Genomic DNA, 10,338 nt, shown 5'->3' on the forward strand with positions numbered 1-10,338 from the left:
CCATCTCTTTTGTTTTGTCCACATTCAGAGACGTGTTGTTGGCTCTACACCAGTCCATTAGCCGCTGCACCTCCTCTCTGTATGCTGACTCGTAGTTCTTGCTGATGAGACCCACCACGGTCGTGTCATCGGCGAACTTAATGATGTGGTTCGAGCTGTGCATTGCTGCACAGTCGTGAGTCAGCAGAGTGAACAGCAGTGGACTGAGCACACAGCCCTGGGGGGCCCCAGTGCTCAGTGTAGTGGTGATGGAGATGCTGTTCCCGATCCAGACTGACTGAGGTCTCCCAGTCAGGAAGTCCAGGATCCAGTTGCAGAGGGAGGTGTCCAGGCCCAGCAGGTTCAGCTTTCCAATCAGGTGCTGAGGAAATATTGTTTTGAATGCTGAGCTGAAGTCTATGAACAGCATTTGAACGTATGAGTCTTTTTTTATCTAGGTGGGTGAGGGCCAGATGGAGGGTGGTGGCGATGGCGTCGTCTGTTGAACGGTTTGGACGATACGCAAACTGCAGTGGGTCTAGTGAGGGGGGCAGCTGGGTCTTAATGTGCTTCATGACGAGCCTCTCAAAGCACTTCATGATGATGGGTGTGAGTGCGACGGGACAGTAGTCGTTGAGGCAGGACAATGAAGACATCTTTGGCATGGGGACGATGGTGGTGGCCTTGAAGCACGTTGGAACGACGGCGCTGCTCAGAGAGATGTTGAAGATGTCGGTAAGAACATCTGCCAGCTGGTCTGCACATCCTCGGAGCACTCTGCCAGGAATGTTGTCTGGTCCAGCAGCCTTCCATGGGTTGACTCTACGTAGAGTTTTCCTCACATCAGCCGTGGTAAGACAGAGCAACTGGTCGTTGGGAGGAGGGGTGGTCTTCCTCGCCACCACATCGTTCTGTGCTTCAAACCTAGCGTAGAAGTCATTCAGCGCATCTGGAAGGGAGGCATCTTTGTCACAGGCAACTGATGTTGTCCTGTAGTTGGTGATGGCCTGGATGCCCTGCCACATGCGCCGCGTGTCGCCACTGTCCTGGAAGTGACTGGATTCTCCGGGCGTGTGCGCACTTTGCCTCTCTGATTGCCCGGGACAGTTTGGCCCTCGCTGTTCTTAGGGCAGCCTTGTCACCTGCTCCTCCGCAGTCATCCACGGCTTCTGGTTGGAGCGTGTGGTGATGGTCTTGGAGAAGGTGACATCATCAATGCACTTGCTGATGTAGCTGGTCACAGATGCTGTGTATTCCTCCAAGTTGGTAGAGTCGCCATATGTTGCAGCCTTCCTGAACATGTGCCAGTCAGTACACTCAAAACAGTCCTGAAGAGCAGAGCAGATGGCTCCTGCTAGCCAGGTATTCACCTGCTTCTGCAGCAATTTTGTGCATCTGACGAGCGGTCTGTATGCTGGAATTAGCATAACAGAGATGTGGTCTGAGTAGCCAAGGTGGGGGCGGGGCTCCACACGGTACACGCCTGGGATGTTTGTGTAAACAAGATCAAGAGTGTTCGCCACTCTTGTTGCAAAGGCCACATACTGATGGAATTTAGGGAGCACTGTCTTGAGATTCGCATGATTGAAATCTCCGGTGACAATAAACAGTCCGTCAGGGTGAGCATTCTGCAGTTCGCTCATAGTCCCATACAGTTCACAGAGCGGTTCCTTAGCATTAGCGCTGGGGGGAATGTAAGAGTTTACTGGATTATGCAGTAATAATAACAGTGGTGAATTCCTGTGGTAAATAAAAAGGTCTGCATCTAACAGTCACAAGCTCCACCAGCAATGAGCAGTAACTAGAGACTAGCATAGAGTTATTGCACCATTCCGTGTTGATGTAAACACACAAGCCACCACAGCGAGTCTTACCGCACAGAGCTGCATTTCTGTCGGCACAAAATGAGGCGAGACCGTCTAGCTGAATGGCAGCGTCCGGAACTCTGTCGCTGAGCCACGTCTCTGTGAAAACAAAGACACGGCAGTCTCTAAGCTCACGCTGTGTAGTCTGCTGGAGTCGGATGTAGTCCAGTTTATTGTCCAGGGAGTAAACAATTGAGAGCAGGATAGATGGGAGAGCTGGTCGGCTAGGGTTTGTTTTTAGCCTAGCATGGACCCCGGCACCTCTTGCTGCACTTTTGCTTCCTTGCACAACGCTTACGACGTCCCCGGGCACCGGCATCAGGCGACGGCGAGGACTGGAGACCTGGTTTCCACAGCAAGCAGAGTTTGCGTAGGAACTCCTGCAGATCCTCATGCAGCTTGGTTGTTGCATGAATCTTATATTTTAACAGTGTCTGGCGATGGTAGACACGAACACCGTTGCTCCGATGTCCATGTGCCATAAAAGTCAGGCTATGTGACAAAAATAGCACCATATTGGATCCAGAGTGGCCGCTGCATGCTACCGCGCCACCATCTTATTCACTAGTGTGAATAAGGTCCATAAAGTACCTTAAATCTGAAACAGAGAGAGCGAGAGAGGGGAAAGAAACTCTAAATGAGAAATCAGGAAGATGGAATAACTTTGTGATAAATATTTTTTATAACTTCAGGGCTCCATAAGAAAAGAAATTGAGGGAGCAAATATGTAAAAGAAATATATAAATAATGTAATATGACAGATCAGGCCTGAAACCTGAAAAAACAAAATCCTTGATGAACAACCCTTTTGAGAAAATTGAGCTGAGAAAATTTCCTGTCAGAGAGGTTTTTGCAGCTAGAGCTTCAGCAGCAACCTGCCAAATCCCCACCCACCTGAAACAAGCCAGACTGTCTGTATCTATGCATCAGTTCCGTGAGATGCCCAAATCTTGATTTGGTGTGATCGTGAACATATTCTGGGGGATTTTTTTTATGGAAATTCCAAGACTTCAGCTGTACAATGCTTCTGCGGTTTCCTCAAGACAAAAAAAATCCTTTTATTAGATCGTCTTTTTAAAGTCTGTGTGACTCTGGTGATGCCAAGGTAAAGTAATGGTGTTAGATGGCATTACCATGGTATTTTTTATACATACCATGGCAGTGATAAAAAAATATATTATATATTTATATTCATATTTATTTCTTTACAATGTTATTTACATGGTAATCCAAGGTACTAAAATGTTTTACTGTGGTAAAAACAAACAACATCATGGTATTGCCAAGGTACCATGTCCAAAAAATATATAAATAAAAATTAAAAATTAATACCATGGTACAATTGGGAAAGCTACAATTGAAAAAATGTAAAAGCTAACTTTTGGCAGTGAGCCATATGCGTGCTGTACACCACAAAACATTCAACCCCCTAGTTAAGAATGCTATTCTGAGATGCAGGTTGACGCTGTTTTGGCGGCATGAGGGGAATCTACACAATATTAGCCAGGTGGTTTTAATGTTGTGGCTGATTGGTGTATGTGTGAAACATTATTCCATATTTTCAGCAAAGCTAATTATTAGCTAAGATTTCCTTTTGGTGTCACCATTTCCCTGTTCTAGGCTGATTTGTAATCCTAGTAAATCTCTGATGGATCATATAGCACTATTAAAACCAGTGCTAAATGTTTTATTTTTTGCATATGTCTTTAAAGTTATAATAATTATAAAATTATAATAAAACTTTCAATTGAAACTTTTCTTGATTCAGGCATAGTTTAAAGAATCGTAAACTGAACAGAACCATTAGGTCAGTATCACAAACCGAATCGTGAAATGAATGAACTATTACACCCCTATAACATAATGATAAAAACATTTATAGAATATAAAAGAGGAGAAAGGGGTGGTTATGCTTTTTGATTAAAGATCTGGATGGTAATTCAAACAGTTTAAGATTTAAACACTCAAAAAGGTGATTACCATTGTGCCGTTTCTATGATAAAGGTGTTTCACTGCTGGTTGCATGAAAGGGTCCATTTCTGAAATAATTGTACTTTAATTTGCTTTAAAAATCATCTGCTAAATGACATATGAGACAAGACTAAATATCACCTTAATTGAACATTTCAGGACAGTAAGGCTGTATGAATGGCACCATGTTGCCAACAGCACTACAGCCTTGTACATGGACAGAGCTCAGCTACTGGATGTGCAAAGACCTGCTGTCTTACTGTTCAGAGCAAAGCAGAATAAAAACCACAGTCTCTGCTGGCATTTGTACAGAGCTGAATGCTGTCGTTTTCAGTAGTGCTCGAACGCAGTCTATGACAGTAAGCCAGAGCTTACCTACATGTGGGATATCGCTAGCTATGCAAGCCATGTGAGCAAATGTAGAATGAGTACACAAAGTCTGAATTAATTTGTGCTTTATGCCAGGTAAGTTTGTCACAACACCAAAATTCCAGTAGTTGGTACCTACCAATGCCAGTCAAATTTCACGATTCTCAATACCAATTTAGATACCACAACAAAAATAGCTAATATGCTATTGAACACACTTTAGCACATTTAAAAAATATATATATTAACTGAAACAACTGCAAGCATCCTTCAAGTGTTTCTCATTTAAAGGAATAATTCACCCAAAATAAAAATTCTCTCAACATTTTCACAAGCTTATCACATCCCAGACTTTTTTAACTTGCAGAACACAAATGAAAATTTTTAGAAGAATATTTAAGCTCTGTAGTTCCACACAGTGCAAGTGCATAGTGACCAAACCTTTTCATTTTCATTTTTGGGTGAACTATTTCTTTAGGATTTTTAAAGTCATTATTCAGGTAAATAGCTATAAAAATAATGAATAAATTATAAAGGACAGTAATAACAACAATAAGAATATTGAGTTGTTTTCTTTTGTGTAAAGCAGTGAGTGCTTTTTCAGATAATTTGGGTCAGCATGTGCCTCCTAAATGACCTACATAGCAAATTTGATTAGGGTCTTGTTGACAGTACACTCTCAGGATGCCACAATTGCATCGATTTCCTCTCAAATAGCTTTTACTAACATGAAACAGTACGCACAAGTCCTGAGGGTCAGTCAGTACTCACCTAATCATTCATTCAAACATGGCTAAAAAGAAGAAAATTACAACTGACACATTACAAAATCATGCGAAGACTCTTTCATTTGCAAAAGTCAAACTGATCATCTGATGCTAGCGTTCCACTATATGATTTTTCCACTGATTTTCAGGCACTAGCCTAATGCAGACTACATAAGTGTTCAAAAAATTAAGAGAGTTGGTACATGAGTCGTGACTTGTGTCTTTTTGCCTTAGTGCAGTTTAAAGGAAACATTCATGGACAACTGACTTACGTTTAATATTTAATGTAATATTAGCCTAATTAAAAGCATAACACTGATGTAACAAACTGACCCTTAATGAATAGTCCTACATCTAATTCATGATACACTGACCCACAATCAGGCTTAGAGCACTGTGTCAGCCACTCTCCCTTCCCCAGGCTTCTGTTTGCCTCTAGACAGCCCTATAGACAGAAATCCTCCATCTGTTATGATTGCCAGGCTTTGCCCACAGGCACTGTCCTGCTTGGCAGCTCTCTAGGTGAGCCAGCAACACTGACACAGAACTACTTTCAGTGCTGCATAATTAGTATCTGCCAATTAGTATCTGGTGTGAGAAATAGTGATGGGAAAACAGATAGTAACCACCACAGTACTTTGATTTAATGGAACTGAAACTGATGCACCATGGTCTTTACTGTACATAATACCATAGTATTATATGGAATATGTCTCAAGAACATGGTAATATATTGGTAACATCATGTTCATCATATGTTTTGGTACTGTTTTGTAAGTGTGGGAATCCCTTGAAACTTCAGGCTGTTTATTTTAGACTGGCTGACTATTTTATGATGCTAAAATGAGCTTCACTCCCTGTGTCTGATGTTCCTCCATTCTGATAATGCGAGTCAAGGCTAATGCAGCAGGTTCCCTCTGATTTAGTCTAATCAACAGCACCAATTCAAGCAGATTCAAATTTAAACGCAAAGTAGTGTGCACCCACCCAATCACCCTCTCTCCATTTCTCCATCGTTCTCTCTTCACGTCTTCAAAAGCAGGGGGTGTCCCAGGATGATGAAAAAAGTCTTACTAAAGGGATAGTTCACCCAAAAATTTAAATTATCTCATTATTTACTCACCCTCATGCCATCCCAGATGTGTATGACATTCATTCTTCAGTAGAACACATTTTAAGTAAAAGCCGCAGTATGTGTGTTCATGAGAGCTTGGAATTCACACGGTCTCTCGTCTGACGTATTCCCGTTGGCATGTTACAGATGTAATCCAACATTTTTCTCTCTGTTGAGACATCCAGGACAAGCACACAAATGCACCATTGTGAGAAATCAAACAGATACAAATACAGAACTAAACCAAAACTAACAAAGCTTGTGTACAGCATTCCTCAAACTCCGTTGTAAACAGCGTTGCTTTTCCGAGTGTATCACATGTGCGTCAATTCTCTAGTGAACATGCCAATTCGAATACATCACAAGTGCATACAACTGCTGACCGGAAGTGATAATTTATAGTTAAAAAGTACTTAATTATTTATATTTTTCACATAAAAAATGATTGTGTCACTTTAGAAGACTTTCATTCGACCACTGGAGTCGTATGGATTACTTTTACTCCGATTGTCTGTGCATTTTGGCGCTTAAAAAAGGTCTGACCACCATCAACATGCATTTTAAGGACCTACTGAGCCGGCATATTTTTCTGTTTTTCCTTTACATGTGTTATGCTGAAGACAGAAAGTCATACACATCTGGGATGGCATGAGGGTGAGTAAACTTTTTGGGTGAACTAACCCTTTAACAATGCCCCTGCCCTGACATCAAATCTCAGTATGGAACTTTTAAATGAGCGAGAAAAGCTTACTCTACAAAAGAGAAAACAATGCATTCTGCGTGCCTGTACGTACTAGCGAGCCATGCACAACTGGAATGCAGTGTGGTGAATGATATCTCTGAGCACACAGAGGAAATGCAGCACTCACTAATCAGCAACTGTCTTAGGTCCTGGCCAAATTCTTAGACTGTGTTTACAATTGTAACTTTGAAGTCATTACATATAACCCACAAATCCAGATTATACCAGTTTAATGTATTTCAATTTAGCCTCATTTACTATTTCTATGAAATTCATTTTGTTTCATTAATCGCATGCCCACGAGAGTGCCGTCAATACTGATAACCAAATCAGGTTTAAAAGTTTAGCTTTTTTCTGAAATGGGTGCCCTGCATCATGTGTTAAAAGCTCACAACTTTGAAAACAATGTGAAACTGTGATAATGGACATCATAAGCATTCGTCAGCAAAGAGCAAATGCTCAGTGCTTTTATGTTCAACACATTTGACTAGAAATTATATGGATGCAACATTTTCAAATGACAGCTTAATTTTCACAGATACATCTAAAATGATATGATTTGATTATTAATGTAATTGTTTGCAGTGAAATCATAACCTGATGATAAGAAGAATCATATGATTGAAAGGTTTGTTTGGGTTTCCCATCTTTGCTTTCAAGAGGGTCTTAAGATGGATGGAAGTGATGAGTCCAGAGAGGAACGTTCTGTTTGCATTGATAAGTGCAGAAACAGGATAAGATTCAGTGAACCTCTGGGTTGCTTTAAAGATAGACTAAACACAAACAAGAATTACACTCACACAATCTAAATCAATATCACAAGGCCCTTATCATGAGGTCCAAATACCATGGCATACACGAGAAAGAGATCACAGTAAAATTACATAGTGGAGCACAAGTGTACACTTGGCCCAGGATCAATGTTATGCAATCAACAGGGTTTGCAAACACTTTTGACTTTGAGTATTTGGAAAAAGACAGCCTGCAGCCATTATCTGCAAATCTGAAACCACGTTACTAGCTCAGGATGCACCACATTGTTCTCCAAGTGTTTCTTGAAATATCCTGCTACACTTCTAAATAGGTCTCTGGGCACTTTTAGTATAAAGATATATCTCCTGATCCACTTCATCAAGAATGACAGACAACTTATTCATTCATGTAATTTATGAAGCAACTTATGTGTTTTTAAAAGCATACAGTTTTAAAGGGATAGTTCACCCAAAAAATGAAAATTATCTCCATAATTTACTCACCCTCATGCCATTCCAGTTCTGTATGACGTTCTTCAGCTGAGCACAAAGTTAGGTCCATACAATGCAACTGAATGGTGGCCAGGCCTGAGGCTCCAAAAAGCAGATCAAGTCAGCATAAACCAAATTCATCAAACTCCAAAGGATAAATCAAATGTCTTCTGAAGTGATCCAGTTGGTTTGGGGTGGAAATATACCACAATATAACTCCTTTTTCACTATAATTCTTGACAGCAGTCTCCTTGAAGATCATTATTTCAAGCTCAATTACACTCCCTAGAGCCATCTAGCACTCTGCACATGCGTTAAATACTAGGAAATGTAATCATGATTGTGCCTAAAGATTGCAATGGCAAGATGGACAGTGATAAGGGAGTTGTAGTTTGTTCTGTTCTCACCCAAACCCAACTGGATCACTTCAGAAGACATTGACTTAACCACTGGAGTCGTGTGAATTACCTTTATGCTGACTTTATCGCCTTTTTGGAGCCTCAAAGGCCTGGCCACCATTCAGTTGCACTGTATGGACCTACACAGCTGAGATATTCTTCTAAAAAGCTTTGTGTTCTGCAGAAGAAAGAAAGTCAAACACATCTGGGATGGCATGAGGGTGAGTACATTATGAAAGAATTTACATTTTTGGGTGAATTATTCCTTTGAGATTCAGAGATTCAGCTCTGTGCTCTATTGCAATCCTGCAGTAAACTAGACTGATATAATGACCTAGCCATAAAATATAGTTTTACAGCCACAGGCAAATGTTAAAGTATTATATATGCATATACAAATAATGCGCACACAAATAAAATATCCAACAAATCCATATAAGTTCACAACAATACAATTTCCAGTTATACTGAACTGTCATTGTAGTGACTTCCTTTTACAAACCACCACATTTTAAGTCGTTGTTCTGGAGAGATATATGACATATATGTTGTACTGAAAACGTACGAAGCCAGACAATGAAACTGCAGTTGTTACATTGTCATGCTTTTGCTCCACAGTGCTGACACATTGAAACAGAGATGCTCCGCTGGGAAAAGTCTCTGTCAGTGTCACACACATTGCTGGACGCCTATTATGTCGTGTTTCCTGGAAAATGTTTCAACAAAATGACCAATGAATACATGCTATGAATAGAAACGTGCAAAAGTATGTTACCTGTTTGAGTTTCCAGTAAAAATGTGGCTCATTTTCATCGCCGGTAAGCTCCGAACAGTTCTTCCCAACCACGACGCGTTCAATGTGTTTCGGAGAGTAAAAAGGTTTGAACCAGTAGTTGACAGTGCGTTAAATGCCCGCCTACCTTTCCTCCTATTGGCTCACGTTTCCCGTCACTCAAGCGTCACGGGAGTAAAGTGATGTAGGCATGGCAACTGTGTTTCCAACGGCGCTTTCTGAGCCAATGGGATAATAGTTCGAATTTAAAAGGCGACGCAAACCTCTCATGGACTGGGATCATTGGATGAAGTGCTTGTCAGTCAACACATATCTGTAAAAAAGGCGGGAACTCTTGAGTTCAGTAATTGTTATGTATGCAAATACAGTTTTTTAAAAAAAAAATCGGAAATACAAGATTATCGCAAGCCCTTTTGACATTTAATCACGTGCAGGATTTAAATTATAGATATCTAAATGTCAGTTTTCACTAGTTTTCACAGGGCAATTGTTGATATCAACAATGGAATTTCAACTAGTAAAAGCATGATTACTGATAACAGCAATTTACAAGTAGAATTGTGATCTGTCATTCACTTGTTCAAAAACCCAGTTACAGATATAATTAATTAATTTTACAAATCAGCTATTTATTTCTTACTAGTAACCATGATATTTTTTTAGAATTATTGCTATGAGTACAAATATCCATTCAAAAAAAAAAAAAAAAAAGAAAACGCATTTATACTAGTAGCAAATTCATTGCTAATATCAAGAACTACCATTTTAACTAGTGAAAACTATCTATAATTCATATCCTGCATATGATTAAATGTTGTTAGGGCTTGTGATATAATGACACCCCACTGTACAAATCTCCTTAATGATGATTTAACACATATGCAAAACATTAAATGTGCAAAATGTAATTTAAGTTGTAGGCTATTTTATAGATATTATAAATTAAGAAACTAATCAAATGATCAATAACACAAAAGTGCCTGTCAGAAGTCTGTCATTTATTTAAAAAAAAATATATATATATATATATATATAATTTCAACAGAATTTCAAACACACATTACTTGAAACAGCCATCAAGTTTACTTGTATTAAC

At 39.9% G+C, this 10,338-nt stretch overlaps 1 protein-coding gene across 1 annotated transcript in view; it reads right to left on the reverse strand.

Moving 5' to 3' along the window:
* The window catches only part of LOC127631300 (F-BAR domain only protein 1-like), a 67,465-nt gene extending 58,138 nt beyond the window's left edge, over positions 1-9,327 (reverse strand). The window contains 1 exon segment of the mRNA XM_052109387.1: positions 9,225-9,327. The gene's annotated coding sequence lies outside the window, so the exon portion shown is untranslated.
* Between the last annotated feature and the right edge of the window lie 1,011 nt (positions 9,328-10,338).

This window comes from Xyrauchen texanus, chromosome 37 (genome assembly GCF_025860055.1).
Source record: "Xyrauchen texanus isolate HMW12.3.18 chromosome 37, RBS_HiC_50CHRs, whole genome shotgun sequence".
Lineage (NCBI taxonomy): Eukaryota > Metazoa > Chordata > Actinopteri > Cypriniformes > Catostomidae > Xyrauchen > Xyrauchen texanus.